This window comes from Camellia sinensis, chromosome 6, assembly GCF_055761805.1.
Source record: "Camellia sinensis isolate YWXY chromosome 6, ASM5576180v1, whole genome shotgun sequence".
In the NCBI taxonomy this organism is placed as follows: domain Eukaryota; kingdom Viridiplantae; phylum Streptophyta; class Magnoliopsida; order Ericales; family Theaceae; genus Camellia; species Camellia sinensis.
In genome coordinates, this window is record NC_138966.1 from 16209647 (window position 1) to 16230602 (window position 20956).

Consider the following 20956-nt stretch of genomic DNA (forward strand, 5'->3'; position numbering starts at 1 on the left):
CATTCATGTTTGAACAAATACTTTTATCAAAACAAGGCAAAGCAAAGCTTTATCAAAACTTTATAACATAGCTTTATTAAAAATACCACTCACATAGTTCTTCAAACGTCGGGGTCAAGGCAAAAGTCCAAGTCCTACAAACACATGGCAAAGTCTATTGAACGCACTTTCAAACAAGCTTCACATGCAAACGGATGATTCGACATTCTTCAAAAACTAAGTCAAATCAAAACAAAACACTATTTCTCATCTCGGGAAAACATGTTGGGCACCAACCAGGTCTTGGCCGAGGTCCCACACCTTCTCGCCGAGGTGTGGTCCCGACGGCCACATTCAAAAGCGAAGTCGGGAAAATCTGAGTTTCCCTTTGAGGAACATGAAGATGGAGAAGATGAAGAACATGCATGCTTAAATCATAACTTGTTATTACAAAGTCTGAGATTTCGTGCTATGAGTTCGAAAACATGGACCATGATACCCATACTTGAAGATCATATGAAAACAAACAAGAAAACATGCATCTTGATACAAACTTTCGGATCAAAACATGGTTTTCTTCAAGAACACATGAATATCACTTTCTCTTTCTAAAACTGAACTTCAAAGCAATGCATGGTTTATGAAACATGCTGGATCATGCAATGCGATTAGATCAACATAAAGAATAACAAGAGTAGATCACGAATCTAACCTTAAAACACGGATCTAACGGTTCGATCTCTAGGAATCAAGCTTGGAAATCCACTCTCTCACTCAAAAGCTTCTCCTTCTTCTTCCTAGAGTCTCTCTCTCTAAAAGACAAGATTTGATACAAAATGATATGTTTTTTCTCGACAGTTACTAACTTAACCCTCTGCTGGGACACGTGGCATCGGCTGATTGGCTCTACTTAAAAAGGTGACTGACTGACAAGACAAGACCATGACAAAGTGTGTTCAACAAGCTAGGCGGCAAGAGCACTCTGGCAAGTGATGATCTCGGCTAAAGGCAAAGCTTCGACAAGTAAGGTGACAACGACATCGGCTTGGAAGGACAACACTTGACTAAGTTGTGCCACACCTTGGCCTAGATGTGCCACACCTCGGTCTAGGTCATACCATTCCAGGAACAAAATCACTAAGTACAAGGATCTAGGACGCCTAGATGATAACATCTCGGCCTAGATGATGCACGTCTCGGCCTAAGTGACACACACCTTGGCTTAGATGATGACATCTCGGCCAATATGCCTAGGTGATGGTAGAGGTTGACCAAAGTGGTTCCAAGATAGTTCTAAGTGTAAAAAGGTTCAAAGGTGACTAGGCTTAAGGTGACCTTGGCAACACACCAGGCAAGAACAAAGCATATAGGCAACACTCAAGCAAAACAAGACAAGATTTGCAAGTGTAACATAACAAGACAAGATCATACATGAATGTATGCAAGTATGACTAAGTTGAAGTGAGGGTTGTTACATCCTACCCCCTTAAAGAAGTTTGGTCCCCAAACTTGAGTTACCTTGTTCCAAAAACAATTATGGATGTCGGACTTTCATTTCCTCTTCCATTTCCCAAGTAGCATCCTCACCGTAATGCTCCTTCCAGTCAACTTTCACCATTGGTATCGACTTGCTTCTCAATTGTTTCACCTGCCTGTCGACAATCCGTATTGGCTTCTCTTCGTAGCCTAAATCCTCATTAACTACAATCCCAAAATAGTCGATCACATGCAGTGGATTTCGAACATACTTCCTCAACATCGAAATATGAAACACATTATGGACTTGGCTCAATTCTAGCGGCAAAGCAAGTCTGTAGGCAGCGAGGTTAACCTTCTCAAGAACTTCAAAAGGCCCGATGTAACGGGGTGTTAACTTACCCTTCTTCCCAAATCTTGTAACTCCTTTCATCGGCGAAATCTTTAGGAATACATGATCCCCGATTTCAAATTCTAACTCTCTTCTTCTCTGGTCGGCATAACTCTTCTGTCGACTTTGAACGGTTTTGATTCTTTGCTGAATGAGCTTAATCTTCTCGGTTGTCACTTGAATTAACTCGGGACCAAGCAGGGCTTTGTCCCCTGCCTCGGTCCAACATATCGGTGACCTACACTTTCTTCCATACAATGCTTCATATGGCGCCATGCCAATGCTAGCTTGATAACTGTTGTTGTAGGTAAATTCCACCAGTGGCAAATGTACTCCCCAACTTCCTTGGAGGTCCAATACACATAGTCTAAGCATATATTCAAGTGTCTGAATTGTTCTCTCTGTTTGCCCATCAGTCTGGGGATGAAAAGTTGTGCTAAACCTCAACTCGGCTCCGAAAGCTCTTTATAGACTCTGCCAAAATCTGAAAACAAACTTCAGATCTCGGTCCGACACAATTGACACCAGCACTCCATGAAGTCTAACAATCTCATTCATATACAACAAAGCAAGTTTATCGGCGTTGAAGGTGGTCTTAACAGGCAAGAAGTGTGCTGACTTAGTTAGTCTATCCACGATAACCCAAATCGAATCCATACCCTTTTGTGTCTTCGGCAAACCAACCACAAAGTCCATGGAGATGTGTTCCCATTTCCACTCAGGAATCAGCAAAGGTTGAAGAAGTCCTACTGGCCTTTGATGTTCTGCTTTCACTTGTTGGCAATACAGACACTGGGACACGAACTCGGCTATTTCTCCTTTCATATTCGGCCACCAAAATGTCTGTTTCACATCCTGATACATCTTGGTGTTCCCTAGATGAACAGCAAACTTGGAACCATGAGCTTCCTGCAAAATTTTTCTTTTCAATTCTGGGACGTCGAGCACACACAATCTTCCTTCAAACTTGAGCACTTGATTTTCTATGGTGTACCCTGATCTCGGCTTTGTGATAACCTCATCGGCTACCTTCCTGAAGAATTCATCCTCCATCTGTCTTGTCTTTACTTCCTCAACAATAGTCGGCTCTACTGAGATCATGGTTAGGCATGCCAAATTTCTAACCATATTTCTGCTCAAAGCGTCGGCTACGGTGTTAGCTTTACCTGGGTGATATTGAATTTGCATATCGTAGTCTTTCAACAACTCAAGCCATCTTCTCTGTCTCATATTCAATTCTTTCTGAGTGAACAAGTACTTTAAACTCTTATGATCTGTAAAAACCTGGCAAGAAGCTCCATACAAGTAGTGACGCCAAATCTTTAAAGCAAAAACTACGGCTGCTAGTTCTAAATCATGGGTAGGATAATTCTTTTCATGTGGCTTCAACTGACGAGATGCATATTTTATGACCTTACTCTTTTGCATTAATACCCAACCCAAACCCTTATGCGAAGCATCACTATAAACTTGAAACTCTTCATTACATGATGGCAGTACAAGAATTGGTACTGTGACTAACCTCGTCTTCAACTCCTGGAAAGCTGATTCTCTATCTTCAGTCCATTCGTAAGCCGCTCCCTTCTTAGTCAGTTGTGTCAATGGAATTGCAATCCTTGAGAAGTCCCTCACAAACTTTCGGTAATAACCTGTCAATCCCAGAAAACTACGAACCTTGGACACATTAGCCGGCCTCGGCCAATTCACAACGGCTTCAATTTTATTAGGATCGACCGAAATACCCTCTTTGTCAATCACATGGCCCAAAAATGAAATAGTGGAAAGCCAAAACTCACACTAGTTAAACTTAGCATACAATTTCCGATCTCTCAAAGTTCGTAAGGTAAGTCTCAAATGATCCTCATGCTCAGCTTTACTCTTAGAGTAGATCAATATATCATCAATGAAGACAACCACAAACTCATCTAGATATGGCTTAAAGACTCTGTTCATCAAATCCATAAATGTTGCAGGGGCATTGGTCACTCCAAAAGGCATTACTAAAAATTCGTAGTGGCCATACCTCGTCCGAAAAGCGGTCTTCTCAACATCCTTGGCTTTAACCTTAAGCTGATGGTAACCCGACCTAAGGTCAATTTTGGAAAAGACTCGTGCTCCTTGCAACTGATCAAACAAATCATCTATCCTCGGTAACGGGTACTTATTCTTAATGGTTACCTTATTTAGTTCCTGGTAATTAATACAAAGACGAAGTGTACCATCCTTCTTCTTAACAAACAAGACGGGTGCTCCCCAAGGTGAAGTGCTCGGCCTAACAAAAACCTTATCTAGAAACTCTTGTAGTTGGAGTTTCAATTCCTTCAGCTCAGTGGGGGCCATCCTATAGGGTGCTTTAGAGATAGGCTGGGTTCCCGACATAATGTCAACAGTAAATTCTACCTCTCTATCAACTAGGTGACCAGGCAAATCATTTGGAAAGACGTCAGGGAATTCATTAACAACCGGGACGTCGACTAACTCAATACTTCCATTCAGATTACTTAGTACACTACACAAATAACCTTGATACCCTTTTTGGATCAACCTACAGGCTTTCATGGATGAGATTAAGTAAGGTGGGGATACTACTCCTTTACCCTGAAACGTGACCTCAGCTAGGTTTGCGGGTTTTAACGTGACACTTTTAAAAACACAATTTATAGATGCGTGATTTACCACTAACCAATCCATCCCCAATATAACATCAAAATGAGTTATGTCCAATGGCATTAAATCAACTAACAATTCAACATTCCCAATCACAACAACACATGCTCTATAGATGGATGCAACAATCATAGATCTCCCAGACGGAATAGACACAGATAATACATAATGAAGGGGTTCTAGTTTCCTATTAATCTTCTCGGCAAACTTAGCAGAAACGAATGAATGCGTAGAACCCGAATCAATCAATATATATGCATCTTGAGAGCAAACTGGGAGTATACTGACACCACTGTCTCAGCATTCTGAGTGTCTCCTGGTACTAGTGCAAAAACTCTGCCCTGCCTTATCTGTCCCTTCCCAACATTACCTTTCTATACGGAACCCGAGGTATTCTCATCTTTCTTACTATCATCAGCCTTTGTTTTAGGACAGGCCCTCACATAATGACCTATTTCACCACATTCATAACAAGCTCCAGACGCCCGACGACAGACCCCAAAATGTGGCTTCCCACAACTTAAACATGTCGGCTTAGTACCACTTTCCTGCCTTGGGTTGCTTGAACTGCCAACATTCGCTTTCTTCTTGGTACCAAATTGTGCTCGGCGATTGTCATAATTTTGTCTCTTCCTCTGGCTCTCTCTTGAACTCTAGTATCTGTTCAAGTTAGCTTCGGCCAAAATGGCTTTGTCCAATACTCCGGCGTAAGTCGGCATGTTGAGCATGTTAACTTGGTCTTGTATCGGTCCACGGAGCCCACTTTCAAACTTCCTAGCCGTCATATATTCATCGCTGACCATGTGGGGTGCATACCTCGCCAACTCGGTAAAGGCACGGTCGTATTCAGCCACTGTTGTAACGCCGTCAAAATAATACATAAAACTCGTCATTAGACATGCAATTATATAAAAGAAACCAACCATTTATATTCATCAAAGTAGTTTTTACAATAGTATTACATATTAACAACAAAAGCAAATGCCCTATGGGCTTACAGCTTTCCAAGTCAACACCTGGTTATACAAAAGAAGAGTACTAACTTTATACAAAATAAGCCCTTGGCTTGATATACATGTAATACAAACAAAATAAACAAAAGAGTCTTTAACTCTCATCATCATCCAAGCTATGTCCTTGGAGGTGGCATACTACCTGTACCTGAAAATGATGTCCCATATAGGGTGAGCCAACGCCCAGTAGAAATATGCTAAACACAATATGAGCAATAACTAAGACGTTAGCAATTGATAAATGTTCAAGTTCCATAAATCAATTCATAATCCATTTCTATTTCATGACCGCTATGTTCATGTTTCATTTCAGTTTCCATTTCTTATCAATTTCACAATTTCATCAACGGCTCAGAACCTGGCCAACCCTTATATGAGACAGTGACTCATATTAGACATTTCCCAATTTGCAATAGATAAACTTACTAGTTGTATCAACATTTCAACAAATAAGCATACAAGTTGTATCCACATTTTCAACAGATATGCATATTAGCTATATCAACACTTCCAGAGATAAGAATATGAGCTGTATCAACACTTCCATAGATAAGCATATAAGCTGTATCAACACATTAACTGACAAGAATATGAGCTGTATCAGTGGAGTCCATCCCCTATCTCCTCCCAAACAACATCCGATTTAGAGGTCCATCCCCTATCTTCTCCTAAACCGTGGAGTACATCCCCTATCTCCTCTCATACACACAACGTATATACACATAGGTCATATACACAATCAATCAATACATAACGTTAATGTATTCTATCAACCGTCATACTCTATGACATATTCAATTGATTAGTTTTAGTTTGCCTAATCATCATGCATTGTCTATAACAATCAAAACTACCCTGCACCGGTAGTCCAAGCAATTATTTCTAAACAGATAATAAAAGCTCCAACAGATAAAATATCAATGTTTTCAAAAGTGGGTGATTAGCAAATCCAACTCCACTATTCTACTATATAATGAGTCAATTTCATTATTTCCAACTCAATTCCATATAACCACAATTTTTCCAAATTAATCATACCAATTAATTTATACAACCAATTAGGGTTTTCTACCCCATTTCTCAATATTGACCAAATGGTCTATATATCAACAACTAACAACAATATCATTATTTTGAAACTCATAATACACATTCTTGGAATCAAAATAACAATACCCTCTTTTAACATTTCGAAACCCTAAGTCCTAAAATTACCCAACTTCAACACTTTATCAAAACAACCAAAAATCTATGTCAAAGACCATAAGAGTGAGTAGGAATCGCTACCTCAAAAATCGGAGCTCAAGGGAAGAAGATGAAGAAACTCAACGTGTTCCAAAACTCAATATTCTCGGATCAAAGTGTAGCCCTCGACGATCAACCCAACTTTTACAAAGGCCGAAGGAAAAGGAAACACTCTAACTAGATCAAACCCTAGAGAGAAGGGAGTTTCTAGAGAGAGGAACTCTCAAAATGTCTTTTTAGAAAGTAAGAGAGAGAGAGAGAATATAAAAAGTGATTTTAAAATGCCCAGCTGCCAATTGATATACGACATTCCCGCTCGAGCGGAGAACACAACGCTTGAGCGTCAAGAACAAAAAAATAGGCCCGCTCGAGCGCCAAGACACAAGAATAAAGTACATACGCTCGAGCGCGAAAACCAGTCCGCTCGAGCGTAGATTTTTCCCTCCTAGAACTTACACCAAAAAGTACTACCCGCTCGAGCGCCAGAGTACCAGCTCCAGTGCCACCGCTCGAGCGTAAAGAAACCCGCTTGAGCGTGAAAAAAATGCTTGCAGAAGTTCTGCAGAGCACCAAAATACTGGGAGCGTGCAATATCCGCTCGAACACAAGAAGACCCGCTCAAGCGGACCTCCTAAAAACTGGGCAACAAAGAATTGAAACCAAAGCCCAACCAACCTGTAACAACTCTGCCCAATACATCCTAAAACTCAATCAAGCGGAATTAAAGGATGACAACAAGGTATATCACCACCAACATCATGGAAGCGAGTCCGGAATACAACAGAACAGCAAAGGGACAACTGGGATCGCTATAACCTCCCCCCCTTAAAGAATTTCGTCCCCGAAATTAAACACAAGTTTTTTAAAAACAGGTTTTCTCTATTCTCAACAATGCTATAACATAATATTAAACAATCCAACCCATTTCCGGTCAATCCCATCTCTTTCAAGAGGCATTTCACATTACACATAACAACATGCATTATTAACATGCATTCCTTTGAAATTTACCAATTTCAACTCATTTTCCACAGTTCCATAATACATGCAACATTAACATCATGCCTGCATTTCCACAATACATTGAACATATGCAATGTTATAACAAATTTCCATTAACCAAAACATTCACAATGTTTTACAACTTAAGACACATATAATGTTCTTAAAGTTCAACGATATTACAAAATCACCAATGCATGGTTACACATCAACAAATAAGTCCGGATATTTCTCGCGGACTTCCAACTCATGTTCCTAAGTGGCTTCCTCCACTCCATGATGTTTCCACAAAACCTTTACCAAAGGAATGGTCTTGCCACGCAGGACTTGATCCCGCCTATCCAAGACCCAAACTGGCCTCTCCTCATACGAGGCATCCTCATCAACCTCTAAGTCGGTCCAATCCAATACATGGGACGGATCTGGCTCATACTTCCGAAGCATACTCACATGAAACACGTCATGCACTCCAGACAACTGCGGCGGCAAAGCTAAACGACAAGCAACCTCGCTAATCCTCTCAAGGATCTCAAAGGGACCAATAAACCGAGGGGATAACTTCCCACTATTCCCGAACCTCATCAAACCTCGCCTAGGTGATATTTTTAAGAAGACATGATCACCTACCTCAAACGCCAAAGACCTCCTCCTACGGTCGACATAACTCTTTTGGCGACTCTGGGCTGTAACAAGCCTCCTACGGATAAGCTCAACTTTCTCTGTTGTCTCCCTAACCAACTCCGGACCCAACAAAGGTGCATCACCCACCTCGGCCCAACACACTGGAGACCTACACGGTCGGCCATACAAGGCCTCAAACGGTGCTATACCGATGCTAGACTGAAAACTGTTGTTGTAGGCAAACTCTACCAAGGGCAAGTGCCTCTCCCACGTCCCACTAAAGTCAAGGACACAACCTCGAAGCATATCCTCAAGGATCTGAATGGTACGCTCAGACTGTCCGTCAGTCTGAGGATGATAAGCTGTACTAAAGGTCAACTTAGTACCCAAGGCACTCTGCAAACTCTACCACAACCTAACAGTAAAACGAGGATCTCTATCCGAGACGATCGTCACTGGGACCCCGTGCAATCTCACTATGTCCCGAATATACAAGTCGGCGAGATTATCTATCGAATCTCTCACGCGCATAGGAATGAAGTGCACCGACTTAGTCAACCGGTCTACAACCACCCAAATGGCATCACTACCCCGCTGAGTCCTCGGAAGACCTACAACGAAGTCCATAGTGACATGCTCTCACTTCCACTTGGCAATAGGCAAGGGTTGCAACAAACCCGCTGGCCTCTGATGCTCGGCCTTCACTTGCTGGCAAGTAAGGCATTTCGATACGAAAACAGCCACATCCCTCTTCATACCCCGCCACCAAAACTGGCGACCCAAATCCCGATACATCTTAGTGCCTCCCGGATGCACCGCAAGGCGTGAATGATGGAACTCTCGGAGTACTTCCTCTCGGCAAGACTCCGGCACAAACAAACGGCCTCAGTATCTCACACTCTGGTTGGGATACGCCGTCAAACCCTTCTCAACCTTCCCACTGGAGATCTTCTCTCGGAGGGACTCTACCTCAAGGTCACCTCTCTGTGCCTCTAACACTCGTGTGACAAGTGTAAGCTATGCAACAACAGAAAACAAGGCCTCAGCCTCAACAGATTCGCCCAGAAGCAAATCAAACTCGCCAAGCGTACCCAACATCTCTCATTCCCAAATGGCTATACAAGCTACATCACTAATGGATTTCCTACTAAGGGCATCGGCCACAACATTGGCCTTTCCCGGGTGATAGTGCAACTCAAAATCATAGTCCTCAATGAACTCCATCCACCTTCTCTGCCTCAAATTCAAGTCTCTCTGTGTAAACAGATACTTCAAACTCTTGTGGTCCGAGAACACCTCGAACCTCTCACCATAAAGGTAGTGCCTCCAAATCTTCAAGGTGAAGATCACTAGTGCTAACTCTAAGTCGTGTGTAAGGTAATTCTTCTCGTGAATTTTCAACTGATGTGAGCCATAAGCTACCACTTTCCCCTCTTGCATCAACACACAGCCCAAACCCTCTCGTGAGGCATCACAATAAACCGCATAACCCAACCCTCTCTCCGGGATAATCAAAACCGGAGCGGTGGTTAACCTAACTTTCAACTCCTAGAACGACTTTTCGCAAGTCTCACTCCACACAAACTTGACCCCTTTCCGCGTCAATCTCGTCAACGGCGAAGCTAGTCTGGAGAAATCTTTCACAAACCAACGGTAATACCCAGCTAATCCCAAAAAACTACGGATCTCAAACACACTCTTAGGCTGTGCCCAATCTTGCACTGTCTCTACCTTGGATGTATCTACAGACACCCCTTCCCCAGATACCACATGGCGTAAGAATTTGACCTCTCCTAGCCAGAACTCACACTTCCCAAACTTGGCACACAGCCTATGGGCTCTAAGCAATTCCAGCACCACTCTCAAGTGTTCCTTGTGCTCCTCCTCAGAAGGCGAATAGATAAGAATGTCGTCCACGAAAACGACCACAAATCGATTTAAGAATTCCCGGAAGATCCGGTTCATCAAGTCCATAAAGACTGCCGGTGCATTGGTAAGCCCGAATGGCATCACCAGAAACTCATAATGGCCATACCGCGTACGGAATGTCGTCTTAGGAATATCCTCCTCCCTGACCCTCAACTGGTGGTAACCCGATCTCAAGTCTATCTTAGAGAAACAACGGGAACCCTTCAACTGGTCGAACAGATCATCTATACGGGGCATAGGGTACTTATTCTTAACCGTAGCCCGATTCAACTTTCGGTAGTCAATACACAATCTCAAGGCACCATCTTTCTTTTTAGCAAAGAGGGCCGGTGCTCTCCACGGTGAAACACTAGGGCGAACAAAACCCTTATCTAGCAATTCCTGGAGCTGAATCTTCAACTCACTCAACTCGGCTGGGGCAAAACGATATGGTGCCATAGAAATCGGCGTTGTGCCGAGTACTAAATAAATAGAGAACTCTATCTCTCGATGAGGTGGTAAACTAACGAGATCCTCGAGAAGAACATCCGAATACTCACAAACCACCATCGGCAATACGATCTGGGTCTTATCACACTCACCACTCATAAAGCTGGCAAGTAGACCACTAAGCTTATTCTGCCCTCACGGATCATACATCGGTGGCAACACACTATCAACCCGATCCCCCAAGAAATGGAAACACTCCCCGCTCAAGGTACAAATCGTGACCCTCTGGCGGTAGCAATGAATAACAGCCCGGTATGACGATAGCTAGTCCATACCCAAAATAACATCAAAACCCTTCATGGGCATGACAACAAAAGGAAAAGGAAGCCTATGGTCGACAACCTCTATATCACAACCTCTAACACCTTGTTTCAAGATCAACTCACCACCAACAGGCGCTACTACACATATAGGAGATGCTAACTGTGCCAACTCCAATTCCAAAACAGATGCAAATGCAGCAGATACAAAAGAATGAGATGCACCCGTATCAATCAATACACTAGCAACCGAGTTGCAAAACAAGAAGGTACCTCTCACAACTGACGGAGCAGGTACAAGATCCTACGCGGTAATAGCATACACGCGCCCTATAGGCCCCTGATCCACCTACTCACCTCTAGGAGCAAAAGACTGCTGCACTGACTGGGATGACGAAGCTCCCGGATTGGCCCTCGAGGCCTGCACAGACTAAGCTGGCTGAAAACCCTGCGTTTGCCTAGAACCAGACGCGCCCGAAGTGGCACTCAATTGTGGGCAAAACCTCTTCAGGTGCCCAGACTGACCACACTGATAGCAAGACAAAGGCTGGCCCCTGCCCTAACTCTGGCCCTGAGGTCTAGCTGAAGAAGAAACAGCTCGTTGACCCCCTCCCTTCTGCAGGCAAACCGAAGACTTGTGACCCAGCTGGCCACATGCAAAACAAGTCAAGCCTCCCTGACTACCTCTCCCAGAGCCCGCACTTGGCACTGGAAAAGTCGATCTAGACAAACCACCCTGAGACTGCTGAGGGTTAGAACCCCTCTGTCTCCTGCCGTCACCCTGACCATCTTGGCTCCTCTTGGAGCCTCTCTGCCCTTCATCCTCCTCCTGCATCATTATCTCCATATGAGCTGCAGCATCCACCAGACGTCTATACTCTCGAATAAAGGACCCTCCAACCCTCAACTTGAGTCCACACCTTAACTTCCGCTCAAACTCTAAGCAACGGCGTTCCTCGGACGCCATGAGTTCAGGTGCAAACCTGGACAGACTAGTAAAAGTAGCCTCAAACTCGGCCACTGACAAGCCCTGCTATTTAAGCTGGCAAAACTGCTGCCTCAGCTTCTCCCTAGCAGCTGAAGATAAAAATTTCTCCTGGAAAACATTCACAAACGCCTCCCATGCACCACCAACACTGCCCTTCTCGTATTTCCACCACTGACCCGCATCTCCCTTCAGCTGGAAGGATGCCAAGGTCACCTTTAAAACCCTGTCCTCGATGCCAAGCATCTCGAACGTCTTCTCCATCTGTTCCAACCACTCGTCAGCCTTAAGTGGCTCCTTCGGATCCCCAACAAACTCGTCCGGATTGGACTGGAAGAATTCCCTCTTCAAGAAGGAAGGCCCTGCCTCAGCTGCGTGGGCCTGATCCTGATTCCCCGCTCTGAGAATACCCAAAGCTCCTGCTATCTCTCGGGCCAAGGCATTCATAGCCTGCTGACCCGTTGGCTCGGCCACATTGGCCTGACCAACTCCCTCCTGCTGTGCCGGAATATCGTCCAGTAGAGGCATCTCCTGCCTACTACGCCTGTCTCGCCTACCACGTCCTCGTCTTGATATCCTAATAAAGGTAACCAAGACCGTTAGCACATTCACAAATGTGCCGAAGCTATAACACTCACGTCCTAATGCATGGACAACTGTAATTCACTCCACGTAAGCACTTAATCACATAAGCAATTACGAATTTCATTTCTGGATAATGATAGTCCCGAGGTGTTACTAGAGTTCCGGTTAGAAACAGCATTGATCAAGTGCTTTTCCAACAAGACTCCCAGAAACCCAAGGATCCAATCAACATCCTAGAAACTACATTCCATACCCACATAGTCACATAAACATGTTATCATATAAGCACATAACACTATATCTAAGTCTCTATCAAGCGAGACAAACCCATTGTGATCCTAATCACTTTCCACGTACCCAAAGTATTCGAACCCGGTACGCTCTGATACCAAGTTGTAATGCCCTCAAAATAATACATAAAACTCGTCACTAGACATGCAATTATATAAAAGAAACCAACCATTTATATTCATCAGAGTAGTTCTTACAATAGTATTACATGTTAACAACAAAAGCAAATGCCCTATGGGCTTACAGCTTTCCAAGTCAACACCTGGTTACACAAAAGAAGAGTACTAACTCTATAAAAATAAGCCCTTGGCTTGATATACATGTAATACAAACAAAATAAACAAAAGAGTCTTCAACTCTCATCATCATCCAAGCTATGTCCTTGGAGATGGCATACTACCTGTACCTGAAAATGATGTCCCATATAGGGTGAGCCAACGTCCAGTAGAAATATGCTAAACACAATATGAGCAATAACTAAGACGTTAGCAATTGATAAATGTTCAAGTTCCATAAATCAATTCATAATCCATTTCCATTTCATGACCGCTATGTTAATGTTTCATTTCAGTTTCTATTTCTTATCAATTTCACAATTTATATCAACGGCTCAGAACCTGACCAACCACTTATATGAAACAGTGACTCATATTAGACATTTCCCAATTTGCAATAGATAAACTTACTAGTTGTATCAACATTTCAACAGATAAGCATACAAGTTGTATCCACATTTCAACAGATATGCATATTAGCTATATCAACACTTCCAGAGATAAGCATATGAGTTGTATCACTTCCATAGATAAGCATATAAGCTGTATCAACACATTAACTGACAAGCATATGAGCTGTATTAGTGGAGTCCATCCCCTATCTCCTCCCAAACAATATCCGGTTTAGAGGTCCATCCCTTATCTTCCCCTAAACCGTGGAGTACATCCCCTATCTCCTCTCATACACACAACATATATATACATAGGTCATATACACAATCAATCAATACATAACGTTAATGTATTCTATTAACCGTTATACTCTATGACATATTCAATTGATTAGTTTTAGTTTGCCTAATCATCATGCATTGTCTACAACAATCAAAACTACCCTCCACCGGTAGTCCAAGCAATTATTTCTAAACAGGTAATAAAAGCTCCAACAGATAAAATATCAATGTTTTCAAAAGTGAGTGATTAGCAAATCCAACTCCACTATTCTACTATATAATGGGTCAATTTTATTATTTCCAACTCAATTCCATATAACCACAATTTTCCCAAATTAATCATACCAATTAATTTATACAACCAATTAGGGTTTTCTACCCCATTTCTCAATATTGACCCAATAGTCTATATATCAACAACTAACAACAATATCATTATTTTGAAACTCATAATACACATTCTTGGAATCAAAATAACAAAACCCTCTTTTAACATTCCGAAACCCTAAGTCCCAAAATTACCCAACTTCAACACTTTATCAAAACAACCAAAAATCTATGTCAAAGACCATAAGAGTGAGTAGGAATCCCTACCTCAAAAATCGGAGCTCAAGGGAAGAAGATGAAGAAACTCAACGTGCTCCAAAACTCAATATTCTCGGATCAAAGTGTAGCCCTCAACGATCAACCCAACTTTTACAAAGGCCGAAGGAAAAGAAAACACTCTAACTAGATCAAACCCTAGAGATAAGGGAGTTTCTAGAGAGAGGAACTCTCAAAATGTCTTTTTAGAAAGTAAGAGAGAGAAAGAGAATGTAAAAAGTGATTTTAAAATGCCCAGCTGCCAACTGATATACGACATTCCCGCTCAAGCGGAGAACACAACGCTCGAGCGTCAAGAACAAAAAACTAGGTCCGCTCGAGCGCAATAAGGCCCACTCGAGCGCCAAGACACAAGAATAAAGTACATACGCTCGAGCACGAAAACCAGTCCGCTCAAGCGTAGATTTCCCCCTCCCAGAACTTACCCCAAAAAGTACTACCCGCTCGAGCGTAAAGAAACCCGCTCGAGCGTGAAAAACATGCTTGCAAAAGTTCTGCAGAGCACCAAAATACTGGGAGCGTGCAATATCTGCTTGAGCGCAAGAAGACCCGCTCGAGCGGACCTCCTAAAAACTGGGCAACAAAGAATTAAAACCAAAACCCAACCAACCTGTAACAACTCTGCCCAATACATCCTAAAACTCAATCAAGCGGAATTAAAGGATGACAACAAGGTATACCACCACCAACATCACGGAACCGAGTTCGGAATACAACAGAACAGTAAAGGGACAACTGGGATCGCTATAACTCTATTGCCTTGCATCAAAGTCTGAAATTCGGTAGTCTTGCGATCTCGAACACTTAGGGAAAAATGCTTGTTGTAAAACAACTCCAAAAATCGAGTCCAGGTCAAGTCTGGATTGCCTTCTCGAACCATCATCCACCATCTGCGAGCGTCGTCATCTAATGTAAAGGCTGCCAATGACACCTTCTGAGCGTCGGTGCTGGGGAAGATCTCGAACAGCTTTTCCATTTCCAAAACCCACGCTTCGGCTTTCATCAGCTCTATACCCCCTTGGAATCTTGGTGGCTTCATTTTCTTGAACTCTTTGATCAAAGCTATCGTGCCGTCCCCATATAAAGCTGGCTGTGGGAGCACTTGTGGTACTGGAGGAGGTGGAGGTAGAGGTGGAACTGCATTTCGGCCGTTCGTCTGTTTGGCCTGGGTCAAAGTAGAACTAGCGTACTGCTGTCTTGTTTGCCTCAACTCGTGGGCCAAACCTTCAACTAACCTTTCCAGTCTGTCTAACCTGTCCTCGGACTGATCTCGGCCAACTGGAGGTCTACCTCTCCTCATGATGCTATGAGTATGCAAAGTGTGACTTTAAAACAAAATGAGCAAATGAACACGTAGGCAAGTAACAATTAAGAATGCCGAGACGATGCACACCTTGTTCAAATAGCAAGCAATATGATGCAATCCTAACATCCTTTTAAGAGGAAATCATATGCTCTTTAGGACTCAAAGTGTGTGAATAACGTATACTAAGGAACTTGTGCTTTGATACCATTCTGTCACAACCCCAAACCGCCCCTAGTAGGATGGTACCGTGATGGCCAGTAATCCGAGATTACCGAAGGCCAACCCACAAAGATTCACACACAAACAGAGTAGTCATAAGGGCTTGCAAATGCAGAAGCAATAATTTAAAATACAAGTGGTCCATAAGAGCCGTGCATAGATCAAATGAAATGGCATACATCTTAACATGGGTTACAACTTGGTTACAATTAAAGTAAAGTACATGTTACATCTTGATCAAAAGGCTTCTCAAGCTGACGTGTGCAAAATACAAGTATTACAGGTCGAGAAGCATAATCTTCAAGATTGCCGACATGAATACAAGTCAAGCCGACATAACAAGAATCCAAAACAAACTTGCGAAACACATTTAGGCGTCACCGCCTTCTTGCTCATCACCTACATATATATATGGAGAGGGTGAGCTTGGGTGCTCAGTGAATGATATAAATAATAAAGGGTTTGCATGAATAATAGCTGAAGTCTTTTCAAAACAAAACATATTAAACTTTACATAACAAGGGATGAACCACGTTCATCTAACAATTCTTCAAAGCTTCTAGGGATGCTTACTAGCATCAATATATTGCAAATGATGACATTCCGGACAAACAAACCCATGCGGTAAACCGTCAGTGGCAAAACAAGACAAAACAAGGGAGATATCTCAAATGATGGTGCAGTTGCATTATAGTCCCCTGGCACTAAGGACTTTCAAAACAAGGGTGCGGTTGTATTATAGTCCTCTGGCACTAAGAACTTCTCCAAGAATGCCATCAAAACAAACGTATTTACTTGATACACAAAAATAGGGATATTCATTCATGTTTGAACAAATAATTTTATCAAAACAAGGCAAAGAAAAGCTTTATCAAAACTTTATAACATAGCTTTATTAAAAATATCACTCACATAGTTCTTCAAACGTCGGGGTCAAGGCAAAAGTCCAAGTCCTACAAACACTGGCAAAGTCTATTGAATGCACTTTCAAACAAGCTTCACATGCAAACGGATGATTCGACATTCTCCAAAAACTAAGTCAAATCAAAACAAAACACTATTTCTCATCTCGGGAAAACATGCTGGGCACCAACCAGATCTTGGCCGAGGTCCCACACCTTCTCGCCAAGGTGTGGTCCCGACGACCACATTCAAAAGCAAAGTCGGGAAAATCTGAGTTTCCCTTTGAGGAACATAAAGATGGAGAAGATGAAGAACATGCATGTTTAAATCATAACTTGTTATTAAAAAGTCTAAGATTTCGTGCTATGAGTTCAAAAACATGGACCTTGGTACCCATACTTGAAGATCATATGAAAACAAACACGAAAACATGCATCTTGATACAAACTTTCGGATCAAAACATGGTTTTCTTCAAGAACACATGAATATCACTTTCTCTTTCTAAAACCGAACTTCAAAGCAATGCATGGTTCATGAAACATGCTGGATCATGCAATGCGATTAGATCAACATAAAGAATAACAAGGGTAGATCACGAATCTAACCTTAAAACACGAGTCTAACGGTTCGATCTCTAGGGATCAAGCTTGGAAATCCACTCTCTCACTCAAAAGCTTCTCCTTCTTCCTAGAGTCTCTCTCTCTAAAAGACAAGATTTGATACAAAATGATATGTTTTTTCTCGACAGTCACTAACTTAACCCTCTGCTGAGACACGTGGCATCGGCTGATTGGCTCTACTAAAAAAGGTGACTGACTGACAAGATAAGACCATGACAAAGTGTGTTCAACAAGCTAGACGGCAAAAGCACTCCGGCAAGTGATGATCTCGGCTAAAGGCAAAGCTTCGACAAGTAGGGTGACAACGACATCAGCTTGAAAGGACAACACTTGACTAAGCTGTGCCACACCTTGGCCTAGATGTGCCACATCTCGGTCTAGGTCATACCATTCCAGGAACAAAATCATTAAGTGCAAGGATCTAGGGCGCCTAGATGATAACATCTCGGCCTAGATGATGTACGTCTCGGCCTAGGTGACACATACCTCGGCCTAGATGATGACATCTCGGCCAATATGCCTAGGTGATGGTGGAGGTCGACCAAAGTGGTTCCATGATAGTTCTAAGTGTAAAAAGGTTCAAAGGTGACGAGGCTTAAGGTGACCTTGGCAACACACCAGGCAAAAACAAAGCATGTAGGCAACACTCAAGCAAAACAAGACAAGATTTGCAAGTGTAACATAACAAGACAAGATCATACATGAATGTATGCAAGTATGACTAAGTTGAAGTGAGGGTTGTTGCAGCGTGGTTAGGAATCACGCTTTTTAAGAAAACTGTTATGTAAATAAAACGTGGTTAAAAATTACGCTTTTAATCACTACTCTTTTGACAATTCATGCTGTTTATTTTTTAAAAATTTTATGTATAAATTATTTATGTAAATATCAAATTGATCTGATAATCGTGCATATAATTTTATCCTTTTTTTTTAATAATGGATGCAAAACATAATTTCAAAATTACATAATTTATTTTTAAATATTAAAATAATAAAATTTGATAGCTAAGATTGTTTATCAATACGATATTTTATATGAGTAATTTATATATAAAGATCTACAAGATGACTGAGTGAATTATAGAATGTGGATTGAATAATAATAATAATAATAATAATAATAATAATAATAATAATAATAATCAACAGTTGTGGGTTGGGTTTCGGCTTAAAAGCGTGGTTACGAACCATGTTTTCTTTAAAAAGCAAATTTTATTTGAAAGTGTGGATGATAACCACGTTTTCTTTAAAAAATAGTTTTCTTTAAAGCGTGGTTTCTAACCACGCTTTCTTTACAACACAGATTACCTTAAAAGCGTGGTTTCTAACCACGCTTTCTTAATTAAAAACGTACTTTGCAACCACGCTTTTATGATTTTACAAATTTTCCACGCCTGGGTCAAAAATATTGTGAAAGCGTGTTTTAGAATAACGTTTCAGCTTATTTTGAAAATTCCGCCCAAACTAGACTTAGGCCTCGTTTGGAAACAGTCTAATTTAGTAACTTTTTGGCTATTTGGCTAAAATATGAGCTAAAAAAAACTAGTATATTTGGGATGATTTTTTAACTTTTTATGAAAAGATGTGCAAAAAGTAGAGAGAAAAGAGAATCTTTGACTTTTTAGTATGAGTGGTTAGCTTTTTGACTTTTTAAGTAACTTTTTGTCTTTTTGACTAAATCGGCCGCTTTCCAAACGAGGCCTTAGTTTGGGAAATAAGTTACTATTTTGACTTATTTTAGAAAAAGGCCCGAGATTTGGATCTTATATTTCATTTACTTTATTTTATTTTCTTTTCAAAATCTCTATTTAAATTCATAATCTAAACACAATACCATAAGACAACCTCTTAATTAAACTCCTCAGTCCAATTGATAGACAGAACAGAAGCTTGGTACTTAGTGATCACCGTGTGTAACAATGACTTTGAAACCTAATTATAGTTTCTTTTCCTTAATCTAAGGCCATATGTATAGAATTCAATGCTCCGGTTATATGTATAAATTTAATGAAATATTGATGCTTAGCCAAAAAGAAAAGGAAAGTAGAAAGGAATCGTGAAATAATCAAAATTGTAAATCAACTATCATATGAGATGGATGAGCTCCGATTAGAGGGTGTTTCGGATTATTCAAATAAATATAATTTTTTATTTTTTACGAAAATATATGTAAAAAAATCAAAAAAGATATAGGAATTATTGATGCTTATCTTCCTTATATTTAGGAGAAGATTTATATAAAGATATATTTAGGAGAAGATTTAGGAATTATTTAGGCATTTATATTTTTTTCTTGTTTCTTATATTTTTCCTAAATTATTTGAGTAAAATTATTACTTTGACAATACTAATAAATAGGAAGACACAAAAACCCAGAAAAATGTCTAGAATTTTAGATAAACGAGCAAGATTTGTAAACATATGTTAGACTTTCCCTATTAGTAAACGAGGCTTATTAGATAAATGGATGATTAACAACACTTGTTTAATGAAATACTAGTGGTAAACCCGTGCTATGCACGGGATTGGTTTAATAATGTGTAAATTTTTTAATAATGTATTAATTTCTAAATTTACTCATAAAATTATAATCATAATGCATAGAGATCATTTTTACAAATTTCTTAAGTGAAGACAATATTTCAAAACAAATATTCATAAAATATTTAAATCCAATTGAGTTATTTTTCTTAAAACAATAAACTCGACTTCTAACTAATGAAATAATATATATTAACAATAAATAAGATGTTTCTCAATAAACCTAATGTCTAAAACATATATATGCTAAAAAAAACTAATAATAAACTAAATGTCATAAATCAAATCTATCTATATTTGATAAATTAAAACTCAATAGATGTCGCTCATCATGTCCAAATGTTCCAAAAAGTACCTGTAAAATAAAAAAGTGTTGACATTTTTTTGTTATCATTTTTTACATACAAACAAACTTTAAAAAAAAAAAAATAGATATATTACCTTATGAGGAGTGTTGATTTAATTGTCCTCATTTTTGGGTTGTTGCTTCACTTCACTCTCTTCACCACCATTATTTTGTTGTTGCTGCTGCTGCTGTTCTTCCACTTTAATATTTTCATTACCAATGCGTTGCTCCACTTCATCCAGTGCTTGTAAACAAATCATATCATTTTCAATTTCCTCCAACATAACTATCAATGCTCTCATGTCTGGAAAGTCCTTTTTAATTTTTTTATGAATTTCTTGAATAGGCCATGAGGTTGGAAGTGTGTTAACTATAGCATGAACTAATATTGCAATGTGGGGCTGGAAACCTTTTTTCCTAAGCTTATAAAACACTTGCTCTTTATGTAACATATGCTCTCGTACCGTTAAATTTGGAGTCATCCGCGCTTGTTCAAGTTCAATCCATAGAGGATGAACATCACGCTCCTCCTC